We start from the raw sequence: 26,874 nt of genomic DNA on the forward strand, positions 1-26,874 counted from the left end.
AAATAATTTGAAACAAAATGGTACTGTTTTAAAAACGAACGATTTTGCGAAAAAAATCATTACTTCTGTTTATGGTTTTTCAAAAACTAATAATCTGATTGAAAAATTCGCTTAATTGAAGACAATTTTGTTGTAAACGTTCTGTTCAAAATTCAAGTTGTTCGAATAAAAATTGGTCGAGATATGTGAATGTCCAGTTACAAAAACGTGGTATCTAGGAAAACATGTTTAAAGTTTTACAATCGATTAATTTATGCATTGATCACGTGCTACTCTATTACATATTTACTATAGTTCCATTACGAATTTCAACATAATATTTTAGGGAATTTCAACATAATATTTTTAAGACTCTAAGCACAAAAATAGCAAAAAAAAAGGTTTTTTGAACCCGTCACAGTAGTGTTCTAATATTAATTTTCGTTTTAAAAAAATTTAAAGAAAATATATTTTTCATTTAGAGTACATATTTTTCAGTATATATTTTTTGTTTTAAACCACAAAATTGTCAATTATATATTGTATTAGATTGTGCAAAAATGTACGTACAATCTTTTAACACAAATAGTAATGTTTTTAAAGACATAGGCGTGATCAAAGTAATTCGATATGCAAAAATACATGTAATTATAGCTTGAAACGAAGAAAAGAGATAACAGTTAGTGAGATTATAATAAAAATGTACATATATATTCGTTTTTTTTACTGACAGTGAGGCACGAAATTTAAAAGCTTGGTCAGCAATACACGATAACGAATTATTCGGTCATTTGTACGATTTTGCATAGCAGATAATATTTTAACATGTTGTCTGCTCAGTAAATTATGTTTTATAAATAGAAATTACAGCAAAATTTTCATTACTATAAATATACAATGTGTTTAGTTCAAATATAAATTTATTATATAAATTTAATTTTTTTTTAAAGTAACATCTATGACAAAATTTTCTTAGAAAAATTATCTTATTTAAAAAGATCTAAAGTAATTGGACCCTATAATCTAGTATTCAATATGATCTATACGTTGTTTGTGGGTAATTACACTAATTACACGATGAATTCAACAGACACCATTAATAAGTCGTACAGGCCGGTCGGACACGATTGCATCAATTTATTGCTCAGTTATTCATTCTGTTGTTAGTAAAACAAAATGCAGAACGAGGTCATGGTATAATATTTCGTAGATAAGTAATTGCTTTCAATGATTAGAGATGGTTATTAATATTTGTAGGGCATACACATTGCCCTTTATTATATTTTATAACACACTGTATTTATAGTTTATAATACTGTATTTATTTTATATATTCGTTATAATGTTTTGTTTATAACCATTACAGAGAGAGAAAATCCCTTGTAAAGTAACATTAATATGGATAAAGAAAAGAAACATTCAAATCATGCGCAAAATTTTTTTCGCGCATATTTAAAATATTCACATAAAAAAACAATTAAATATAGACGTTTCAGCCAAGATTAAGCATTTAATTTTATTCAAAGTGACAGACACGTTATTTTTAATCATTAAAAAAAGTTTCCGTATTGGATTTCTTGAGAATTGTTTAAACTCTATTATATATGGAATGATCGTTGATTTTAACACAGATTTAGGACTCTCTCTTTTGCATAACGATCGATTTAAATAGAACTAAATGTAAGAATAATAAATAAAAAAATACAGCGAAAAAGAAATTATAAAATTGAACAATATCATAAAGAATCCGTTACATTCTAACGTTTATTACGGTTTAATTTTTAACTGTAATAACACTAAATAGGTAATCTAATTTTTAATATTTGTTCCTCTATTTTTCTATGATCGTGCTACTAACACTTTTATTGTATTGATATTGTATTATTATTTTAAATTATACATTTGTTTTTTATTGTTATGACATACTGAAGATGGCCTAATTTTGGCTGAAACGTCTATGATTAATTATTTTTTATGCACATATTTTAAATATAATGACTGCACGAAGAAGATGCTGCGTATGACTTGAATGCTTCTTTTCTTTATTTTATTTATACAGTAACTATTTTCTCTTTTGTTTGTAGAAACAATATAACTTAGGTATATACTGAATGTTATACATACATCGACATGTAACGTTTTTTTGCTGCTTTTATTATTCCAGACTATTCTAATCAAAATATAAGAAAGCCAAAACTATTTTAATTCACTTGCTAAACTTATATCTACATCGTGGAGATAAGTAAATAAGTAGATAAGTAAATAAGTAGATAAGTCGATTGCTTGGAAAATAGGTTTTTGTGTATTCTTAAGGTGAGTCTAAATTATCTGCTGAACTTCGAACAATAATTTCCATAAACATTCATTATATGGCTCGGCAAAAAATAATGAAAAACTCACAACCTGAGGTTCGGCTTAATATTCGATTTGATAATCTAGACGTATCTTTACATGTTAAAAATATTCCAACATGTTAATAAACTTATAATTATTATAAAAATAACATTGTCACTTTATTTTCCATTTTTCTAACATTTTTTGCGAAAAGGAGAAAATATATACTTAGGCTATATTAAATACCCAATACGTGTATTTCAATATGATCTAGACGTTATTTTTTTCTTAGAATTTTTATTGCTCACATATAAATGTTTGAAAATTTATTTGATGTCTTATATTTATTCAAAAATGTTTTCTCTTTTGAATCTGACCATTAGTTTTCAATTTTGGACTTAGAAAAAAATTATTAAAAAAATTGTAAAGCTTAAATTGTCCATAGAGTCCGATAACTTGTAATCGATTAATAACTTTAACAGATTAATAGTTACAAGTTATTAATATTATAAAAACAAATAAATAGTTTAATTGCGTTTATAAATATAAAAAACTACCCTTACGAAAAAAACTCAAAATTTCTGTGTTTATACTTAAAAGACCTCGCACTTATTCTATATGAAATTGGATCCCGGTGAAATCAAATGGTTTTCTCATATGTTATAGCTGATGACATATTAAACAAAATATATATGTTTTAGCGCAAAAAAAAAAGAATAGTTTTCGTGTCGATTCACGTATAGTCGTTGACATACAGTCTCACCATAAAATACTCAATAATTTTTAAACGATTGACCTAAAATGGATAAAATTATAGTGTTTTGAAAAAGTTTTAATAAGAAAATGAAAGAAAAAGTGAGGGGTTTCACTTAAAAAGTCCGAAACGCCTTTGCCCTACCTTAGCGACGCCACCCAAAGTCAAAGCTGGTGAAGTCAGCGGCTATTAATCTAGGCCTTTTTAAACTCTACAACTTTTATCTGAAACATGTTTTTATAAAACTTATATTTTCCAGATATTTTGTCGTCACGGAATATTTTATGTTCCTTATATGATTATATATGGTGCCACATATAATTATATTCCACAGTTTTAGCAGGTCATAAGCTATAACATATGAGAAAACCATTTGATTTCACTGGGATTCAATTTCATGTAGGATTAGTATGGGGTCCTTTAAACATCAAATTTTGGGAGTTTACGCTCAAATTTGGGTGTATACTTAAATTGTGAGTATTTACACAGCAGATTAAGTGTTTACGCTCAATCATTGAGTATTCAATAACTGAGTGTTCACACTTAAGTTTGAGTGTACACGCTATAAACATTTAAAAATATATTCTCAACACTTGTATATAGCACTCATTAACAATATTATACGGTTTAAATCTTCTTGTCAATTTTAAAAATTAAATGTAAAAGTCAATTAAGTATTAATCTTTATGATTTAACATTAACGTTAAAATGTTGAATATAGACGTCGCAGGTTTAATTTATGAAAGATATATATTTTAATTATATGTGAAACTTTTTTTGATAATATCTATTGACCAGATATATCACAACTATATATCAATTAATATTAAGAGTTTTTAGATCATCGAAGTAGCAGTTCCCGTAAAATTGTAGAGATTAAGTATCATTGGATGAAGTACAAGATTTGGGTGACCGCATAGGGAAATAAGGAAATTAATTCTCAAATGAGGGGGGTAAAGCGTTTTTTTTTCAATTATAATTTTCTCGTGTGTATTCCAGAATATGATGTAGACTAATAATATGTATTTTAGCAATAACTGAATTAAGTAATTATATAGAATAAATAATAACTCCCAAGTTGAGGATAACGCTCAAATTCAGCGTTTAAAATAATTCTAAATAGAATGCAAACTCAAATTTTGAGTTTGTTTTTCATAAGAGTAATTCGGTGCATAGTGAAATACTAATGAACGAATACGAATGACTATAAATATGGTATATATGCATGTATATAGTATATGTACATATGTAAGTAATTCAGATTGAATTACTTAAGCATTAAAAATCTTAAAGCTGTTTAGGGCCATTACTTTTATTCCTTTGAATAAAAATAAATGTCACTTAACATAAAATTTTGAATGAGATGTAAATGAGATAATAGATAACAATGTAAAATAAACGTTTGTCAATGACTATTGTTTTGCCAATGACTATCATGACAATAATCAATATGTTAATTCGTTTCGCTTTTCAGTCTAGAATAATCTAGAATCTAGAATGGATTCTTATGTGTCACTAAGCCATTGTTGCATCAGACAGGTTGACGTACATGTAACGAAATGACCATATAGGGTAAAAGACTAAATACCCCTACAGCACAAAAGTTACAGCAACAATGCTACAACATTACAACAATATTACAGCGTTGTTGCAGCGTTGTTACTGCAAATTCTGTGCTGTATGTATAATTGACAGTGTCCCAAATATTGTCAATTTGATTTTAAATGTTTCTTCAAATATATAAATTATATTATAATTTAACTATAATTTTACTTAAATTTTGAATCTACTTATAAGTAAAATTAAATACAATTTTACTTATAATATAATTTATACACTGAGAAAAAAATGCTGTTAAATGAATAAAAAGATAGATTGAGTCAATTAAATGCACGTATCACGGACTGTCAAACATAATAATCAATTTAACTCTATTTGTTATTGACTTAATTTTAATTTTTTTTATTTGTAACAATAACATATCAATTTGACTTGAGGATATATAATGATAAATTAAAAGTACGTTGAATTGAAGGAACATTTCCTTGTGTTAAATCAATATTGAATTTAGTATAAAATATTTATAAAGTTGACGGAACTATATTATAAAATAACAGGAACTTAATAAATTATTGGTAGTACGAATTTCGAAATAAATTCAACTTTAACTTCAATTACATTGATTCGAATGTTATATTTTTTCAAAAAATAATTGTTTTTAATTTTTACATAAAAGGTTCTTTTTTATTATTCTTATGTAGAATTATTTCACACAGTCTATTAATTATAATTACACATCAGATACTTTATAATTTTTAAAAACGGTATCGACGGGATTCAAACCTAAAATCTCTAAGATGATAATCTAACACGCTGACGCTGAGTTATATAATCGCATGCTTGTTTGAAGACTACAGCATTCGATGTTATTTGACCCGTTCTAGGTACCTATCATGAAACAAGTCAGAATGGATTTCGATCGAAATTATTCCGTTTTCCTTAGAAAATACAATAAAAATCTAAGGAATAATAGAATAATTCCGATCGGAATCTATTCCGACTTGTTTCTTGATAGGTGCCCTGATCATGTCTCGCGAATCAATGTATTGATGATATGATCAATGTGAAACAATTTCTATTTGCCCATTTGTTGATTAATTTTTATTATCTTTAAATCAAATATGTATGATTCATGTAATATTTAAACAAATAATATATGATAAATAATTTATACAATTGTACAAAAAGATTCTTAGATCAACTAAATATATTTCAATCAACTACAAGATTATTAATTATAACGAAATTGACTATATTGTTAGATAAATGTATTGATAATTGTATAGTATATTTCAGTTGTATCACACAAGCAGATATGTAATCAATGTGAAATAATTTCTACTTGCCTATAAATTAAATGATTCATGTAATGAATATAATGTTTAAATATATAATACATGATAAATAATTAAGATAATTGTACAAAAAGTTTTTATATCAGGTAAATTATATTTCAATCAACTACAAGACATATTCGTATTAATTGTAACGAAATTGATTATATTGTTAGATAAATGAATTGATAATTGTATATTTTAATTGTATCGAGCATATGTGTAATTATATAATATAAAATAATTTCTATTTGACTATAAATCAAATGCTAATTCATGTAATATATTTAAATTTAACATGATAAATTATTTACTATATAAGAAACTATAATATATACAAAAATTGTTGGATTATGTAAATTATATTATTTAATCAACTTGAAGAAGTATTTATATTAACTATAACGTACTCGCGCTTAATTGATTATATTGATTTGTATTAATCATTTTATGCAATTAAACTAATAACAAGTTCAATTTAATTGATTAAACTAAATTCAATTGCATTACAAGAGCTTTTTTTATTTCGTATGCAATTAAAATAAAAAAATATTTGTTTAATGTAATTATATATATGATTGATATAAGAAAATTTTTCAACTACTACTGTATAATTGAGAAAAATACTTGTTTATTGAAATAGGAGTATGACATATTTGTTTCATTTATACTGTCATTGAATTAACAAAATTATTCCCAATTAGACTGATACTGTTGATTCAATAGCATTTTTTTCTCGATGTATATTCGAAAAATTTAAAATCAGATTGTCAGTATTTGGGATACTGTTAGTAATTGGGTCTTTTACCCCATAACGTAATGAAATAGGGCCACAACACACAGAAAAACTTAAGCAAGTTTAAATAAGACGTAAGCAATATCGAAATCGATATGTTTTGGACTTGATACTGCTTATGTTATAGTTTTGCAATCTCTACTGCTTTTGTTATAATTTTGCAATCTCTATTATGATTGACCAATTTGCTTATTACTTCTGTTTTAATGCTTAAATTTTTTTGTGTAATAATAATATTGTGTCATAATTTATAAGATTATGACATATACAAAAACGTAAGACAATAAGATGTAAATAACAAGGTTGATTCACTTACTGTTTATTGCTACATTTTTCTATGTGTTTTTATTTGTGCGTGGCTATTTGAAGATCTTTTCTCATGTTTTTATCTAGGTAAGATGTTCGTGGGATAAGACGAGACTTCACGAATATCATTTTTGTGATATTTTGCGATACCTAATGCTAATTTGCGTAATTTTGTGTAATTTAAGCTTACCCCTCCCCTCCTATTGCGTATACGTATGATTACGATTTTAAGAGATATTTCAATATTTTAAAATTATGAAAAAATTACATTACATATTAAATTATTCTAAATCGCATTTAAAAGTATTAATTTAGATTGTTGTTGACATTTTAGAGTTCATAATAATAAAAATAACAAATAAAATAAAGTATAAAAATATGTTGTTCAATAAAAACAAAATGTTATGCAACATAACTTTTAGATATATGTAATATATAGTTTGTTTAAAATACAAATATTAATACATTTGTAACAATTACTCAGATACATCTTTAAAAGGAATTGCATTAGTGTTTACTTTTTATTAATTGTTAAATTTAATGGCAAATGCACGTCTTGTAAATTAGATCAATCGCGGGTTCCAATAACTTGTCATAACAATAATCGCGGTACGCCATAAATCCCCAAAAACGAAATTGGAATTCTGAAAATTTTAAGATCCCAGTTTCTTCTTATATCACGATTGTTCGTTGTTTACGGGAATGAAGAACAAGAATCATAAAATTATGCGAAAATGTAAATGGTAGTTGCTACATGGAAAAATAAATACGATTAAAATTAATAATAAAAATAACATTAAAATGATATATTATTGTTTAACTATTACTGTTTAATAATAAAGCACGAATTAAAATGTACATAAGTCGAATAAACAAATTAATCAAATGAATATGTAATAAAACGATAAAGTTTAACGATATGTTTTGAAAGTACATCATCATATTAGCATCGTATTAGCACAACTGTTATAGATAATAACGAAATGACTACAGAGTAGACATATATTTATTTTACTTCTTTTTATTACTTTTTTTGGCCAGGAATTTTTATTATCTTTTCCTTTAATACATTGGTCCAGCTATCGAAATAGTTGAGGGGGAGGGGGAGGGGGAGGGGGAACAGAGTTTTAGAAATTCAGAACATTAAAATAAACGTCAGCTCCTCTTAGACATACGATTTTCTGAATTTTATGTTTCCTCTCTTTTTTTCCTTTATGAAAATTATTATCTTAAGGTCACAATCCTTAATTTCTAACGTTATCGATCAATTGATGGACTTAACTGAATTTATTTTACATAAGTAAATAAAAGATAAATAAAGAATAAAATCAACTTGAAAAATTAACTAACAATAAGTCGACGCTTCAATCGACACGTCAAGAAAAAAAGAAGTTGACAAATAAAAATGAGATTTGTTTTTACTAGTCAAAATATTTATTCTCTATAAATTATACTATGTTACTGACTCAGTATCTTTATTGTATTATATATTTAACCGAATCTTTGATGGAAAATTTAGATTACACATTTTTTATATAAATTACCAATATCATAAAATAATTAAAGAATTCTCAAATCGTTTGATACAAGTCTGTAACAAACTCGATCTCAATCGAAGAATTGGCAAATCTATTTTATCGATGAACATAATTGATCTGTTGACTAAAGTATCCAAATGTTCCTAGCTTTTTGTCATCTGGCGGGATACTTATTGACGTTCGAATTTTTAATTTGTTTATATTCTTTTATTTTTTTATATTTTGATACTTCACCATTGAAGTTTTTTAAAGTTTGTATCCGTTATTCTTTATTCGTTAATGTAAGATTGTATTTCTGTATTGCGACACTAAAGAAGGCTTTGTAAGCCGAAATGTCAATTATATTAATTTAAAATTATTTTAATTATAGCTCGATAAGCCATGACATTGTGTTAATACTTTATGTAATCGTTCATAAAATATTGTCATTTACGTTACTTTTAGATATAAACAAAAATAAAATATCTCTAATAAAAAAATGTTTATTAATCTTTATTTAAAATATTGCTAAAACTGCTAAGATTAATAAATCTTGTTATTGTAGACATTTCTTATTAGATGTTCAGGAGAAAAAAAGAGAAACGATGAAAAGTAAAGTTTAAAAAACAAAAATAAGTACAATAAAAATATCGAATCAGCTTTGTGTCCTATGTATTCTAATTTTCTCTCTGTATTCCATTTTTCTCTCCAACATCCTACAGAGAACAAAGCTACGACTGGAGAAACGACGCGCTTGTTATATCATACCGACTTAAACGATCCTCCAGCACGTGGCAAGCATCATGCGTCTGACGATTGGCAAACTTCCCGGAATTGTAACAGTTTTAAAAGGAGAGAAACACGATAGTAAAAGAAAAAGGAGAGAAGAAAATGAAAGAGGGGAGCACGAGATATCAACATCAGACTGTTCTACTTCGGTGATAAGCAAGTTGATCGCGACGTCGTCGGCGCCCGGCGGTCGGACGTAAACTAAAAAGGCGAATGAAACGAGACGCCTGTTTCAGCGGGACGGGACGACGGGACAGACCAAAAAGTTCCAAGCTCTAAAGAACGCGGCACTAGGCACCAATGACGCGTATAAAAACGTTTTAAGGAGATCCTAAAGACGTCTGTTTTACCGATAAAACTTAAATTTTTATATAACAATTACTTTTTTTACACATTTGAAAATCCTTTTCCAGAATTAAAATACGCACACAAAGAAAAGACACGTACATGTATATTCAATATGACTCGTCTACCTTTCAGAGGACCCGCGTTTTCTGTCTGGTATTTTGGTATCAAATTAAACAAATGTATATTTAATTAAATGTGTAAAAATATATATAATATTAGGTTTTCTCATAAGTTTTTTCGTTTTAGTAATAAAGAAAAAATATACAATTGTGTTATATGAGAATTTATTGAATTTTATATGATCCATTCTAATCTATTACCTTTCTCCGGCTCTCCGGAAGCCTCATAATCTTCCCAAAACTTCTGAGATTTGTTAGTAAAATATTGATCAAGGTGCATTTTTATATCATTTATTGAATTAAATATTTTACCACGGAGAAAATTTTTTAATGAAAGAAATAAATAATAATCGAAAGGAGCAATATCCGAAGAGTATGGAGGTAGAACATCCCAGGCAAATGTATCCAGACAATAATCGCTTCCTTCAGTTTATTTAATTAACAACAGTATTTCATCGAATTGATCATTTGATGGTATGTTCGTGGACTATCCATTATTACCCATAGTGGCGGATTTGGAAGGGATAGCATTAGAAAGATTATCACTCGGAATCGTTCTATTTCAGATATGTGGATGACATATTAATGGCTGCTCCTTTCAACAAAATAGATCACATATTGGAAGTTTTTAACTCCTTAGATGAACATCTTAAGTTTACGATTGAAACAGAAAATAACAATCAATTAAACTTTTTGAATATAAAATTAATTAGAGAAGAACATTCAATTAAATTTGATTTATTCCATTATGGAATAAAGCCACATTTTTAAGTGGATACCTTAATTATAATTCACAACATCCTATTGAATTTAAAAAAAAGAATAATTTATGGAATGTTAGACAAAACTATTTTACTAACACATCCGGATTATGATAAAAAAAACTTAAAAGATAGCATCAACATTTTATCAAATAATAGCTACCCACTGAATTTTATATTTAACACGATTAAAAGAATAAAATATCATATTTATAAAAATAACGATAATAATAAAGATAAGTTTAATAAATGTGAATTCATCAAATAAAAAAGGATTTCACAATACCGTTTGTAAAAGGTTGTTCTAGAGAGTTTTCAACTATATCCAAAAAGTTCAAGTTACAACCAGCTTATATATATTCTAAATTTTAAATGCAATCTATTATGTTAAATTTCAGTGTTTTTTTAGTTAGGTTTTTAAAATTCTTTTTACGAAAACATATATAGTTGAAAAATGTGATAAGCAAATACCGAAACAAATATTATAATATCTATAACAAATATTATAATATTATAATACAATTAGTTGATATCAATCAACAGATGTTTGAAAAAAATTATTCTTTTCATTTTTCACTGCTAATTTTTACATAATTGAAATGTTTCACATTATTAAGAAAATATATATTTTTACATAAATTTATTTTTTGTATTTTTTCAATTTTACAACTAGAATAATTATTTAATAATCTATAAATAGTGACTGAATTTCATATACAATACATTACTAAATATACATAGAAATTAGGTATATTTGATGAATAAGTACGCAGTCTACAATGTATTACGTATAGAATATATTTTATTTAATATATGTAATTCTCACAAATATTATTTCACTCTTGTTTTTATCAAATGTTAAACAAGAATGAAATGAGCACACGAGCGTTGCGAACATTAAGTGGAATATACCAATAGAAATTATCATTTGTTTGATTTTGTGAGACGTATATTATCAAAAATAAAGGCGGAATGAGATGTGAAATATTGAGGCAAATGGCCCTGTGTTTAGCGGACACAACAATTGCGTGAGCGTTCAGTAATTATAACTGCCTGTAATTGGAATAGATCTTAGATTTAGGATAAATCTAAAAGAATATACAATAGCAACAAGGAAATATAAAGAATGGAGGAAATATAAAGAATATAAAGAATATGGCCTCGATCAATTTTTACAAATGTTTTTACGCTATTTCATTTTATTTTATCCAAATTTTCTTTATTTGCAAATGGCATGCAAGAAACTTCAACATGTATCTCGCTTATAACGATTCTGTATGACTGCGGCGATTACTACAGGAGCAGTGTTGGATAGTATCTCTATACATAATGTATTTATATACACATGTACAGAGACATATTTTGTATGTCGAACCTGTATCTGAAATACAATTAAATTTGAGTATTTGTATTTGTAGCTAAATATAAAACACAGTATCTGAATTGATTTTCAGATATACTTTCAGATACATTTCTTCATGAGTAAAAGCACGATTCCATTATATGTGTGATAACATCATTAATCACTTAATGACCTGTGATTAAGGTCTGATCAAATATAAGTTTGGTTTCTAAAACTAATAACGAATAATGTCTGAAAAGCAATAATATTTAAATTAAAATACAAGGTCTATTATATTAAACGAGCAATGTTAAGATGACCGATAAAAAAAACATATTTTATTATTCTAAGATGACATTTTTATAAAACGTTTCGAACTTTACTTACACTCTAAATCTGTTACAATGAAATTTCACTGCATTAAATTGAAGTTTCAATACAGGCATTAGTGACAATTGCGCCAATATTACTGTCAGTGAATTTTACTACAAGCTGGGAATTAAAAAATTATCCATTCGATAATTAGAGTGAAAAATTTATTCCAAAAAGAACTGAATTTGAAAGTTAGAATAATGTCATTCCAAATCCAGATGTCATTCCAAAGCCTACGAAGACAAATTTTGAACAGAGCATGCTATCAATTTATTAACTTTATTTTTAATTAATATTAACTTTATTTTTAATTAATATTAACTTTATTTTTAATTAATATTATTTTATTTTTAATTATTTTATTCTGTCTCTTATGTTTATGTTATGCACTGTCGCTAAATTCACTTCTTGCAATAACATTCAATGCAATTTGCAATGCATTATCAACTAATGCTTAAACCACTTCGATTAATCGAATGAAATAGTTCACTCTTTTATGTAAGAATAGACAGACTAACTTCAAAGCAGTGAAAATCCATACTTAAAGCAATGATTTTGCTACTCACTTGTGTTAGTAAAATTTTCTTTGCTACAAATTTAGAGTGTAGCTTTCCTCAGCCGTGTATAACTTCAATTAACTTTCTATATCTTGAAATGTATTCTACATCTTGAAAATGTAGTTGAAATATTTATTAAGATATAGAAAGTTAATTGAATTTATACACGGCTGAGAGGAGGGTAAGTAAACCTCAAAACGTTCTGTAAAAATATCATCGTAGAATAACAAAGTATGTTTTTGTTTATCGGTCATTTTAATATTGCTCGTTTAATATATTGTAATAGACCCTGTATTTTAATTTGTTGTAATTTAGCAGTTTATACAAGTGTGTAATAAAAACTTTTAATGTCTCTAATATCTGGAAAGTTTTATTGTAAATTATTTTACGACAATTGTAAGTTTTTGCAATTTCATTTTCGCTTGTCGAATTTTCGTATCATGTTAAGTGGGGTAATAATGTCAGGATTAAAAATAATAAAATTATTCTGACTTAAATTTTTTAGAAAATAAATTGTTAAAGAAAAAGGCTGAGTCAAAGCTGGTTATTAATTGTTAATAATTAATCAATATTCCCCAAATCCGATCACTGTAAATATTTAAAATTCAAACGTTTCAACCTTCATTAGGTCATCAGTGTAACACATAAAAATTACAATTAAAAAATACAAACGTTTCAACCTTCATTAAGTCTTCAGTGTAACACATAAAAATTACAATTAAAAAATAAAAATAAAAATAATAAGATCGCAATATCAGTTATATAATAATTACATGTTTAAATACAAAAATTGAGTAAAAATTGTCACATGATTAAATATTTAAAAATGTTCAAATATAAAAAAATAAAAGACTTGTTGCATGATTAAAACGTTTTATGATTCGCACGAAGTCGCATGATAAAAACATTACATATACATATATATATTCTCTCTTCAGTGGCATCGTCAATTTTCAGTATATATTGTCGTTGGTAAAAGATTTACTCTCTCACTGCAATCACTTGAAAGATAATAAAAGCCATCGCTCTATGTATTTGCCTCAGTAAATCGACACTGTTTTTTATAGTGAAACTAAACCGTAAGGCAAAAAGATTGTATTTTAAAAATTTATTCTCAATATTAAATTTGAATTTAGTCGTATTTTAAATATCGTCTACACATTTTCTTAGTTCACATGATTCATTACATTGGATTCGCAAATTTCCTCAAAGATATATTATATTGATTGTCGCTTAATTAGTTAAGCGACAATCAATATAATGTATCTTTGAGGAAGTTTTCTTCTCTCCAAGGTGATGTTACAGGTAATAGGAAAGGAGATCTCCGAAATCAATCTTTTGTTATATGAAAAAATTAAAGATTATACATTTGGATTAGTAAATAATAATAGTTAATTAAGTAAATAATAATAAAGATAGTATTAGGTTTTATTTTTTATTTTGACAGTAAAATTTAACTTAGCGCCAGTTGTTGATATCAAATCTTTTATACAAATGATACATATCATTAGATTAATATTCATTATTTATTGTACTTAATTTGGCATGGTATAAAGAAAAGGGATTTAACTTGGCGCCAGATCTTGATATCAAATCTTTTATAGGAATGATACATATCATTAAAGTTAATATTATTTATTTAATTGGTATCCGAATTACATGGAATTTAATTTGCGTCAATTGTGGATATCAAATTTTTTTTATGAATAATACATAAAATTTTGAGGAATTTCACTTAGCGCCAATTTTATTGATATTAAATCTTTTATACGAATAATATTATTACAGTTAAGTAAATAACAAGAGACAATACATTTATGTTTTATTTTTTAATTTGATAGAATTTAATTTGATTAATTAAGATTGTAGCATCTGAATTTTAATTTTTTATTTGATACATTCATTTTTTTCTTACTTGAGTTGGAACAAGATCTTCAATAAAAATATCCTTGAAGAAAAATTAAAACTACTTAGTGTGTTTTTTACTTTTTAATCTGATAGAACTTAACCGTCTAGCAGATTGGTAGCCTTCTATGGGAAGGCTTTGTAATTGGTCAGCACTAATTGCACATTCCGGAAATTCCGCTCCATAGAACATAGGAAAACACATTTTAGCGTAACGGAATTGGCTGAATGAAACCACGATCAATCACGAGCGTTCTGTCAATTCCGCACCAAGGGACCATATCCTCAGGGTGCGCTCCCATGGGATGTGAAACTACTGATATGCGAAACGTTGATTGGTCGTGGTTTCATTCCGATTCTGTCATGCAAATTTATTGGCCGCAGCACAGACTTTTGCATAACGTATAATGCATAGTGCATAAGGGAATCAACCAATCAGAGAATTTTTTTTCATGGGATGGGAGGAAGGGGAAGATTCTGATTAGTTGATTCGCTTACTCACTATACGTTATGCATCATGCAAAAGTCTGTGCTGCGGCCTTATTTCTTTTGCAAATTCCGCCGATGCTTGCGTGTATAACCGGTCACAGAAAGGTTGCAACACTTCTTTTTTGATGGGTTTCAGAATGCAGCTTGTTCACCGAGCGATTGGTTCTTATTTGTAGATCCATGAGTAAGAACCAATCACTCGGAGAGCAAGCTGGGTTCCGAAACCCATCAAAGAAAAAGTATTGCAACCTTTTTGTGATCAGCTGTACATGTACAACATAAACTCATAAAAATTAACCTTATTAAGTTGATTTAAATGGAGAAAATTATCTCCTAGCGCATAATTAGGTTCTGCATACAATAGATAGAATAAGAAATTAGAAATAAAGAATTTTAACTTATCAGAAATACATCGGATTACAATAAATGGAATAAGAAATTAGAAATAAAGAATTTTAATTTATCAGAAATACATCGGATTACAGGGTTTCTGATAAGTTGAAATCGTTAATTTTTTATTCCTAATTTCTTATTCCTTCTACTTCTTAATCAACATGCTGAGGAGTGTTCGGATTCCCATTTGTGTTTTCCGGATGCTATGTCATCCTTGTTTAACATTCGATAAATAATAAGAATAGAGTGATACCTGGGTAGCACTCAAGTGGGAATCTGAACTCGGGTGATAATCCTAAAGGTAATTAATTGTTTCCAGATAAATATGGAGATCAATATGATCAGAACATGAATATCGTATAGTATACAGAAAGACGAAAATGCAAATCAAAATTAAAATGAGTACATAAAACACAGTCGGCAATGTTCCTGTGTATGTATATGTGATTTCCGATCCGCAGGAATTCATTTTCCTATGTCCCATTGAGCGGAATTTGCGGATGTGGAATCAATGCGAGCCGCTATTCCGATAGATCTAAAGCAGAGAAATGAAAATTTTACTGCAGTGTATGCTTACAATTATATTTCATCGTTGTGACCAACTTTTTAATCTGAATAGTCATCGACTTCAACGACTAATCATGATACATGAGACAGAGCGACACTTTTTTTTATCAAACTTTTACTTATTTTTATGCGAAAACGTTTGGATATATTTTCTTATTAAACCTTTATTAAACCGTTATTAAACCCGATTAAGAGTGCCGCACAAATGTGGTCATAGTTCCTCAACGACAATCTCAATATTATTTGGATAACCTCGACATTTAATTACGCGAAAATACATCGGCTAAAATTTTTATCAATATTTGAAGTAGCCAGAACTCAATATTACATAGCTTTAGCCACAATCGCACTTATTCAACTCCTCCGCAATCGCATGACTGTAACAATAACGTCAATAGCTTCAACTTATAATCTCTGCAGAGTGAAGAATGTGTAAAATGTGCACGCTTGCAACGCTCGCTGACCATGTGTGATGTGACCATGCTAGCGCCACATTTGCTTCTTGCGCCAAAAATTCCAAAAGGACATTTCTCCGTAGCGGCGATGACGACGACGACGACGTTTCTTAATTTTTTCTTAATAAAAGTTTCAGATTCATATTTTGTGTTGCAATATCCCCGCTCGTAAAAAAAAAATAAACACTTTCATTATATATTCCGAGCGGTCGCAATCGATTGAGCACACTTAGAACTTGATCGGTTCAGCCCTTATTAAGATCCGATAATCTCGATCTGGCGCAATTCGGCCGGCTCACGTAAGTAGCCACGGCAATGTCGCTGCGCTTAGCGCTGAGACACTGCCAGTGTCTCCAGATAAAAATTTATAAAATAGATGCAATGCAGTTAATTCGTCGAACTATAAATTATCAGAATTAATGCATAAGTCATACTTTTGATAGAAATTATCAGAAATTGTAAGATGATGTAATACTCAGACCGAAGCGAGAAGACAGTTATCTCGGCCGAGCTATCCTATACGAATGATAAAATTTGACGAAGAACAGAAACCTAGACTAGATGTTTGTAACTTATAGGCCGGTATTCATAGTCAGATCTTATATTCCGGACCGTCTTAAGACATTACTTAAGATGGTCTTGAAATAAGATTCGATTATGAATACCGGCCTAGATAATATTATAGAAAAATGATATAAAGTCTTTAGTGAGCATAAAGCCTTTCTTACCTTCACTAACTAGTAAAAATAAAGTCACTTTAAAAAAACTGATTTCATCAAGTAAAAAAAATATTTGTTATAAATTTTGATAATTATCGATAAGGGCCTTTTTCAGATTTTGATATTTTTTTGTCGTAATCTTGATAGAAATCTTTGTTGTGACTCTGAGAATCAATCAGAAGAGGTCCCAAAATTTATATATAATTTATATATTTTAAATAATTTAGTAAAAGTTTAGATTACTCACTAAGTTTAGGGGAACTCAAAAAAACACTCCAATAACTTGACATAAAGATCATAACCGATGGCCTTTGACAGTTTTAGTCGTCGTTCGTTTTTCATTAAAAAGTTAACAAAAAAACTAATAAATAAAACGTAATTTTTGAATATAAAATGACATTCACTATATATTCTACTGTATATTCTGCTACATAATTTACATTTCCACGTCTGACTTTCCACGAAGTGAGATCTACTTTATACTTCTGTTTAGGCCGGAATCAGACTATGCATTGAAGATTGAGATTGAAGATTAAAGATTGAAATTTTACCAATGAGGACAAAAAAATTTTGACTCCTTTTGTTCTGATTGGTCAAACTTCAATCGTTCAATCTTCAATCTTATTCTTCAATGCGTAGTCTGAGGGATGTCCGAGGGATGTCTCCGGCCTTAGGGATGTCCGACTTCCCATTCGAAACGAGGTTCATCCGATACTTTCCTTTGCCTAGAAAGGAATAGACCTCGCTTCGTATGGAAAATCATGCAAGAAGAATTAAGATTTGGAGCAATACATACAGCAGAAATAAAACGTTATTTAAAAAATTTTTTTGTTAATAACTTTTTAATGAATAACGAGCGACGACTAAAATCTGTTAGAAGTTTTTCAGAATCATGAGCTTGACAACATATGTTAAAGTCAAGATCATCGGAGTGAAGTTCCCTAATCTGAACTTTCATCAATACCTTTTTAAAAACAGATACATTACATATTTTTGGACTTTGATTATCACTGTCGGAGTCACAAAGATGATTTCTATCAAGATTATGATATTTAAAAAAATATCAAATTCGGAAAAGGTCCAATTGTCGATAATTACCGTTTAATGTATAATACTATCGATCCGACGCAACTCGTTGGCTTGCGTAAAAGAGCACGACAGTATCTTGCGCCATAATGCACTTATTTTAGTTTGAGACACTACTGTGTCTTCAGATCATCAGTCATTTCTAAAAAAAATTACATATTTAAGTGTGACAAAATAAGAGCTAATGTAATATAATAGTTTAATTTGAGAAAACATCAATATAATATTAATTAATAGTTAATATGACTTTCTTTAGCTTCAATAACTTTTAAGGCCAAATTTCACAATATATATGGTTATCTAAAGATTATCAAAGTAACCAAGAAATTCAGTGAATGAATTTCAATGATAAATCTATTAGTAACCTTTATACTTAAGTAATATATTGTGAAAACGGGCCTAAGTCTTCTTGGTATATTTTCAATTAAATTTTCCAATTGTGTTTTCAAATTCTTCTATGTCAATTGTAATGGTTCAAAACAGGAGATCTTATTAGTTATTTCGTATTTGTCAACTATTATCCAGAATTGCCCATAGATTTTCAATGAGATTTAAATTTGAAGATTGCGTAGGCCATTCGAGTTGTTTGATGCGATAATAACGGAAAGAGCTTTTCTTTCCTGCATATTTTGGATCGTTATCTTCCTGAAAAATAAAATTATCTTCTAACCCGAACTTTAACTTCTAAATTTTCATTAATTACATTAATATAAACATCTGCTGTCATAATCCCATCAATTTTGACAAGATTTCCTATTATTGTCCACGAGAAATGTTTCTTCTAATCCGCTTCTTTTGCTCAAATAATCAATTACTCGAAATTCAATTAAAATCTGGAGAAAATATGAAGAAAGCTTTAAAATTATCATATTAAGAAAACTGTAAAATATGATAGAGGAAATATTATGATTTGGAGGTGTTTCTCATGAGCAGAAATAGGAATTTTTTTCAAAGTTGATAGGATTATGACGGCGATGTTCATATTGATATGATTAATGAAAATTTAAAGGAATCTAGGTTGAAGTTTGGACTAGAAAATAATTAATTATTTTTAATAAGATAATGACTCAAAACAGTAAAAAAAGAATCAAATTTTTATTCATTTCTACCATATCAAATATTCAAATGGTCTCCACAATCTTTAAGTTTAAATATTGAAGATCTGTGGACAATTTTAGATAAAAAGATTGATAAATGTAGAATAATTAATAAGAACTCCTGTATTAAAGCACTAAAACTGGCATGGAAAATATCTGGACACACATTTAAAAAATTTAATTAAAAATATTCCAAAGATTAGAAAAAGTTATGTTGAAGTTAAATTAGTTATTGTTTTCTAAAATTAAAATTCTATATTATCTTTTTTATTTTGTCGCATTTAAATATAATCTTTTAGAAATAAATATAGCATTATACATTACAACTAATGAAATTGATTCTTTTTTAAATTTTATTCAATCATTTAATTAATGAATAAATTTTAAATTTTAGTACAGAAAGTTTATAACATAAATATTTGTTTAAACTTCATAAAACAAATCAGTTTTATAGATAAGATGACTTTTTTTATCAATCACTGTAAATCAGTATTTTGTAACTGAAAGACAATTGACTGAGAAATTCGAGCACCTCTTATTGCATTCATCTAATTGTAAATATAATCCAGCTAATCGACCTATTGACTGACTGACCTACTTATTGAAGCACATGAACATCTGTGGAAATTATACGAGTTGCGCGACGATACAATCGATTTACGGTTTAATCTCCATCTCCATCTCCACTACATTACACAAGATTTGCAGTTTTCGACGCCGCAAAAAACTCCGCGGTCATCTCGGCCTTAATCGATGACTGGTCGTGACGTGTCATTGACGCAGGGATCAACGATAACGCGCCGGCCAGCCGAGTGACATACTGACATGCGCCAATATCCGTCGGAAAGGTGAAAATTCTGCCCTGCGTGTTTCGCTCCGCATTTGACATTTTTCTGCTTCTCCTTTTCTTCTTCTGAATTGTCGATGTTCAACTCCTAGGGATCTACGATATCGCGGTTTACCACAATTTATTTAATTTTATTCGGGTTTACCGTTCGAGGAATACGCCTCGAGTGCATTGATAATCGATTACGTTTCGCATCCTCGTATGGAGAATGTAAATCATGATGGAACTTCCACCATGTTCAGTACTATAACCGCTCACTGAACGCTCTTGCATCTAATTGGCATATTCCGTTAGATCTAAAAATATGGACTAATAAAATGCAAGAGCTCACTGAGCGCTTAGTGAATGCACCCATTGGTTGCGTTCGGAGAGTGCCCTATCAACGCTATTTGTGTCATATCATCCTTGTTTTACATTTAATGGACGATGGAAAATAAGCACAGACTTTTGCATAACGCATAAAGCCGGTTCTACATTTAGTTGCAAGCCGATCGCAAGTTTGTTGCGACAACCAATCTTAAACGTTGATTTCAAAATACAAGCTTCAAATTCAGCTTGCAATTAAAGTAGAACCGGCTTTACGCATAGTGCATAAGCGAATCAATTAATCAGAATCTCCCTTCCTTCCATTCCATAAAAAAAAAGAATTTCAGTTGATTGATTCCCTTATGCATTATGCAAGAGTCTGTGCCGTGGCCAATAGAATAACACAAGTACATCGACATATTAGATGCATTCGTTTAAACAGTGGCTAGTGCATCCACTGCTTTCTCATCTGCTAGTCACATGACCTAAATTGATCGAACAGACCTCTGCATGAATAGCTGCTCGGTATCGTATCTTCCAATAAAAAAATCGGATGAAGCTAAGAACTGTTTACAGTATAAATAAAGAGAATGGATCGTAATTAGTTGGAAAGAGACTTTACAAATAATTATAATTATAATTCAAAAGGTGTGTATTTTTAAATTAATCTAATCGTAAATATGAATTAGCAAACTTTATAACGTTTCTACTACATATCTCACTTCGCATTATTTTTACTTTACTAGGATCGATTTTCATAAGTTTTTTGTCCTTTTTACTTAATATTTTGATATATGAAATTCATTTTCAGCAATATACAACCAACTATTAGCTGGCGATATTACGAACAGCAAGATATCCTATGAAGGCGAGAACTAGAATAAGATAAAAGAGAGTAGCGCCAATGCATGTGCCTAAAGTTGGAAACAGGGATGGGCAAAATACTCAAAAAATTGTATTTAAATACAAAATACAAAATATTCTAAAAAAAGTATTCAAATACAAAATACAAAATACTCTCAATAAAATAAAAATATATTTGTTGTAAATGTTAAATACGTATTTTAAACACATATTATATTTCAAACACTGCCTACTGAGACATAACGCTAGACGTTGTTCATCAAATGTAAACAAAGATAAAGGATGCATTATGCACATCATGCGTGAGATAGGCACTTTAAATTGAGTCAATAATAGTGTGATTTTAACTTTAATTAAAAAATTTTTTATATTTAAATGTATTTAGTATTTACAAATTTAAAATACAAAATATTAAAAAAAAGGTATTTAAATACAAAATACTCTAAAAAAAATATTCAAATACGAAATACAAAATACAAAAATGTATTTAAATACATATTTTAAATACGTATTTTAAATACATGTCTTTCAAATACTGTCCACCCCTGGCTGGAAACATTAATAATGATACCAATAATCACTGAACTATATATACACTGGAATGGACAAAATTCGTGGCTGCAATTGATCAACTGCCATTTTAGTTGAAACGATTTTTGAACGAATCAGAAACGTTCGTGCGCACGTTGCGATCGATATGTCGATGTACTATCGATGTATAGAAATCTATATGGACATGAATGGTATATAAACAAAAATAATGTCACTTTAATTTTATTAGTACATTCAAAAAAACTTTAATAACACTTCATATCCTATATCGTTAACACATATGCAGGAATTGATATATTTAATACAAAAATTTTTACCTATGATACAGTACAAATACATACAGTATGGACACTGATCTTTTTATATGGACCCCAATTTTTAATGTGCATACATCGATTTCCAATCAGGAATGTGACTGTCTTCAGCAAGTTGAAATTGCAGATTAGATTGGGTTAACTGGATCTTCTCATAAAATACAATTAACCCTTTCGTCTAACAACATTGTGTGAGACTCGTGGTAAGGAAATCGGACTAAACATAAGTATCATGGATGAGAGCCGTGGTACGTCGTTCGTACAAAGCTTAATTTTTTTTTAATTTATAAGAGAAAAGTATGGCAAAGGGTTAATGAAATTAAGTTTTACTAAAAAATTAAATCAAATTTTTTGGAGACGCTATATTGTGTAGACTATTATATTTGTATACGATAAAGTATGCATGTGTGTGTGTGTGTGTGTGTGTGTGTGTGTGTGTGTGTGCGCGTATATCATTAAATTACAATTTTACATTAAATTGCAATAGTTGCTAGAAAATTATCCTCATTCCTTCTATTTTTTCATTTTCATTTTTTCTGATTTCTGTGGCGTAAATCTCAGCACGGTGTATTTGCCGGTGTATTTACTCAAATTGAAGTTGTAACTTAAAATGAGAAGTTTATTTCTTGTCATGAAAAAAAAGAATTGATATTTTCTTTATTATACTTTGCTAACTAGCAAATATTAAATTTTTTTTTTTTCAATTTACTTTATTGAAAATTTGTTCTCTTTTTGTAGATATTGTACTTTGGTTTCAAAACGCCGATTTGTTATATGTAAAGAACTCTTGAACATTAAAATTTTACATATCCATTTTGAACATAAACATAAAACTCAATATTATGAATATGTCGAAATTGATTGTCAGAACAGAAAATTTGATATTTTTATATTATATCATTAAAAAGGTATTTAAATTTGTATCATAATATTCAAGAGCCACAAAAATCTATAAGTCACAATAAAACAAGATTAGAAAGTAGTGAGCAAGATCATATGCACAATGTTTATAATTACAATGATAATTCCTTCGAAACTTCTAATTCCGAAAATTTATATCATTCACGATGACATGCAAAATCATACAATCGATGAAGTTATTTCTTTCTTTGCAAGGCTTTTATCAAATTAAGTCCTTTCGAAACATGTTCAAAATCTGTATCTGATTGTCTTGGAAAAATTGAATATTATGCTTAAATAATATCTTAATGTCAGACAATAACAACTGCTAAAATGAAATTCAAACAATTTATAAAGATTATAAAGATTCTTTCACTGTTATATCAACGGAGCATTGCAGAATAAAATATTTTACAAAAAGTGGACAATACGTGGCTCCACAATTATATATAATTGGACGTAACACTGAACAACGCGCCAATAAGACTTAACAATTTATTTCTTTAAGACAAATGTTACAGCTTTTTTTCCTACTTTAAATGATATATTTCCACATATAAATTCTTTAAAAAAATAATACAGATCGAATAAGTAATTATGTACAAACTGATATGTAAAAAAACAAGTTATCATTTTATAAATCAAATGACATAGTTTTACCTTTAATGTTTTATTTTGACTTTGAATCAAATCTACTTAGTCCAAAATTATATAAATTCGGTATAATTTATGTAACATTACTTTACCTTCCACCTGAATGTCAGTTTAATTCAGATAATATTCTTCTTACATTAATTTTTGAAAGTATTAATAGAAAAATATATAGTAATAAAAAAACTTTTGCTTCTCTTTATTGATGATTTAATTAAAACATTTTTATTACAACTAATAATGGAGAAATAAAAAAAAAATATACAATATTTTATTATTGAATTTTATACTGATGATAATTTAGGAATTAATTCTATTTTTGTAGAAAGTTTCAACGCTCATTATTATTGTAGAATTTGCAAAAATAAAAAACAAAATATATAAATGCAAAAATAAAAATGATGTATTTCACAGTAGGAATCCAGAAAATTATGAAGAAGATATTACAAACAAGGAAACTGTAACAGGTATAAAAGAAAGACGCGTTTTTAATAAATTAATAAATTTTCATGTAACAGGCAATTCTGATTTAGATTCGATGCATGATCTTGATGAAGGAATTTTTCACGATATATATTATAATATAATTAAACATTGCATAGAATGTAATTATTTTACACTCGATCAATTAAATAGTCGAATGTGCATGTTTGATTATCCATTGATAAATCATTTAAACCTCCTTTAATCTTACAAAACCATTTAAATAATTTAATATTAAAAATGAGTGTTATTTAAATACTGTGTTTTGTAAAATATTTTGATCTTTAGGTGATTTAGTTTCTGATAATGATCCTTTTGGATATTATATAAACTTTTAAGAGAAATCATTGAGATAGTATTTGTCAAAAGTAATCACAAAAATCAGCCTAATATTTTACGAGTACTTGTTAATGAACATCATAAATTATATTTATAAATAATAAATGACAATTTGAAATCAAAGTATCGAATTTATATTGCTTATGATCTTCTTTCTTGACTTGGATTGCATTTGGATTTCGACTTTATTATTTTTTTAATTTCTGATTCGTATGCGATTTCAATTTTTATAAACTTTTACTTGTTATAACACTGATAATGACTTCACATATAAATCGAAATGTTTGTTTAAGAACATGAAATTTATTCTATTAAAATAATTTAATTGTCTCGTAGACCTTGTTCAATTAAATTTAATTGCGCTTTATTTTAGAATTTTTGCCTGTTTAAAAACACAACTGCAAGATTTCAGTGTTGGTTATCACATACAGTACATGACGTAAATCAGTCGTCATTTTTTAAGATACTTAATCTTTTTAAAAATTGATCAGTTATTATATAACTAATTCATATTTATTGTTCATTATAAATTCAAACTGCCTATCGTTATCTTGATAAAACCCAACTGACTATTTTTCTAATACAAATTGCTTCTTACCATTATGAAGATCCTAAAGTATCCCTATTAAGCTAGACCCCCCACCATCCTGCAGCGAAATTTCACATCGCCCGTAATATATCTTATGCCGGGTAAGTTCAGGACAATTTGATACGTAAATAATAAATTATAAAAATAATAAGGCTCAATAAATTTAAATAAAGAATAAAAGGCTACGAGCCTAAAAATCAAACAACAAAATAACAATCTACATTAAACGATTAAAAAATAAAATAAACAATGTCATGAAATTAAAAAAACGTGAAATATAATTTAAAAATCAGTAAGTGGATTATCGGAGATAACGGTGAACCCATCGGAGTGCCGAACACCTGTCTATAAGTTATATTATTGAAGGTAAAAAAGGTTGAATATAAAATAAATTTAATAGCAATAAAAAATTCGTTTTTTGGTATGCTTGTCTTAGCCGAGATGTAAACCCATCTCCTATCGATGTTATTTAATGCTAGCTTAATAGGAATATTAGTAAAAAAGGATACTACATCCAACGAAGCCAATACATGTTCAGGATCAAAAACAGTACCATTTAACTGCTTAACCAAATGGAAACTGTCTCTGATGTAACTGGGAGCTTTTGGTATACTATCACTAATCAATTTATGTAAAAAAAGAGAAAAATAATATAATGGACTATTGACAGATGAAACAATCACTCTCAACTTACTATCTTTAAAAAACAGAAACAGGGTCTTAATAGACAAAATGATACTGAATCTTTACCTGAAACCTACTCACAGATTATCCAATCTCTTTCTCCTTTGTAATTGCTTTCCTTCCTTTATCTATCTTTTTCTCTCCCTACTTTCTCTCCCCTCTACTTTACTTTCTCCTTCTTATGTTTCCCTTCTTTTTTAGTTTTTCATTTCAACCTTCCTGTCTTTATATGTCATATTTCACTTTATCTCTTAGCTTCTTGGAGAGATGATCAATTTTGATTCCCATCGCATTGTCTAATTGATAATATACCAGTTTGACACACATACTAAGGTATTTATTCTTATTTTGTACTAAACTCATTATACATATACAACGAATGACGGTTTCTTACTTTTTCTCTCGAATTAATATTTCTTTTGTATATATCTCATAATATCAAAAATAACTTTCGCCTCTTTCTATTAATTTAATTTTATTAATTGCGATCTTGTTTTTGCCTTTTCTTTATTATTTGCGACTCGATTGTACTTTTCTTATTATTTTTATTTATTCCGTTTGTTAATTTATTATTACAATTTGTACTTGCTAACATGTTCTTTTGCATACGCACATTTCGGAGGAATTGGTGTCAACAATCGTTTATTTGGTTTTCTCTCAATTTGGAGTGAGTTTTATAGTTGATATTGTGTCCTTATGCGGATTTTTATTTTGTTTTTACATTGAAAATGATCCAACAGGGATCGAAACGATTCTATTCTTGTCA

General features: G+C 28.0%; 1 protein-coding gene and 1 long non-coding RNA gene across 7 annotated transcripts in view; one reads left to right on the top strand and one right to left on the bottom strand.

Moving 5' to 3' along the window:
• Positions 1–20,612, bottom strand: part of kar (monocarboxylate transporter 10-like protein kar) — a 47,818-nt gene extending 27,206 nt beyond the window's left edge. Inside the window, exon 1 of one of the 6 annotated variants that reach the window (XM_011053626.2) lies at positions 20,174–20,612. The gene's annotated coding sequence lies outside the window, so the exon portion shown is untranslated. Of the gene's footprint in view, positions 1–7,073; positions 7,128–9,348; positions 10,659–20,173 lie in introns of those variants that run through there. The other 5 variants (XM_011053631.2, XM_011053625.2, XM_011053627.2 and 2 more) reach the window with 5 other exon arrangements.
• A 627-nt stretch (positions 20,613–21,239) lies between these two features.
• On the top strand, positions 21,240–23,701 carry LOC147907316 (uncharacterized). The gene is made up of 3 exons (XR_015547428.1): positions 21,240–21,380; positions 21,544–22,339; positions 22,477–23,701. It is a non-coding gene; the product is annotated as an uncharacterized LOC147907316 (long non-coding RNA).
• Positions 23,702–26,874: the final 3,173 nt, after the last annotated feature.

This window comes from Acromyrmex echinatior, chromosome 14, assembly GCF_024713525.1.
Source record: "Acromyrmex echinatior isolate Ae372 chromosome 14, ASM2471352v2, whole genome shotgun sequence".
Taxonomy (NCBI): domain Eukaryota; kingdom Metazoa; phylum Arthropoda; class Insecta; order Hymenoptera; family Formicidae; genus Acromyrmex; species Acromyrmex echinatior.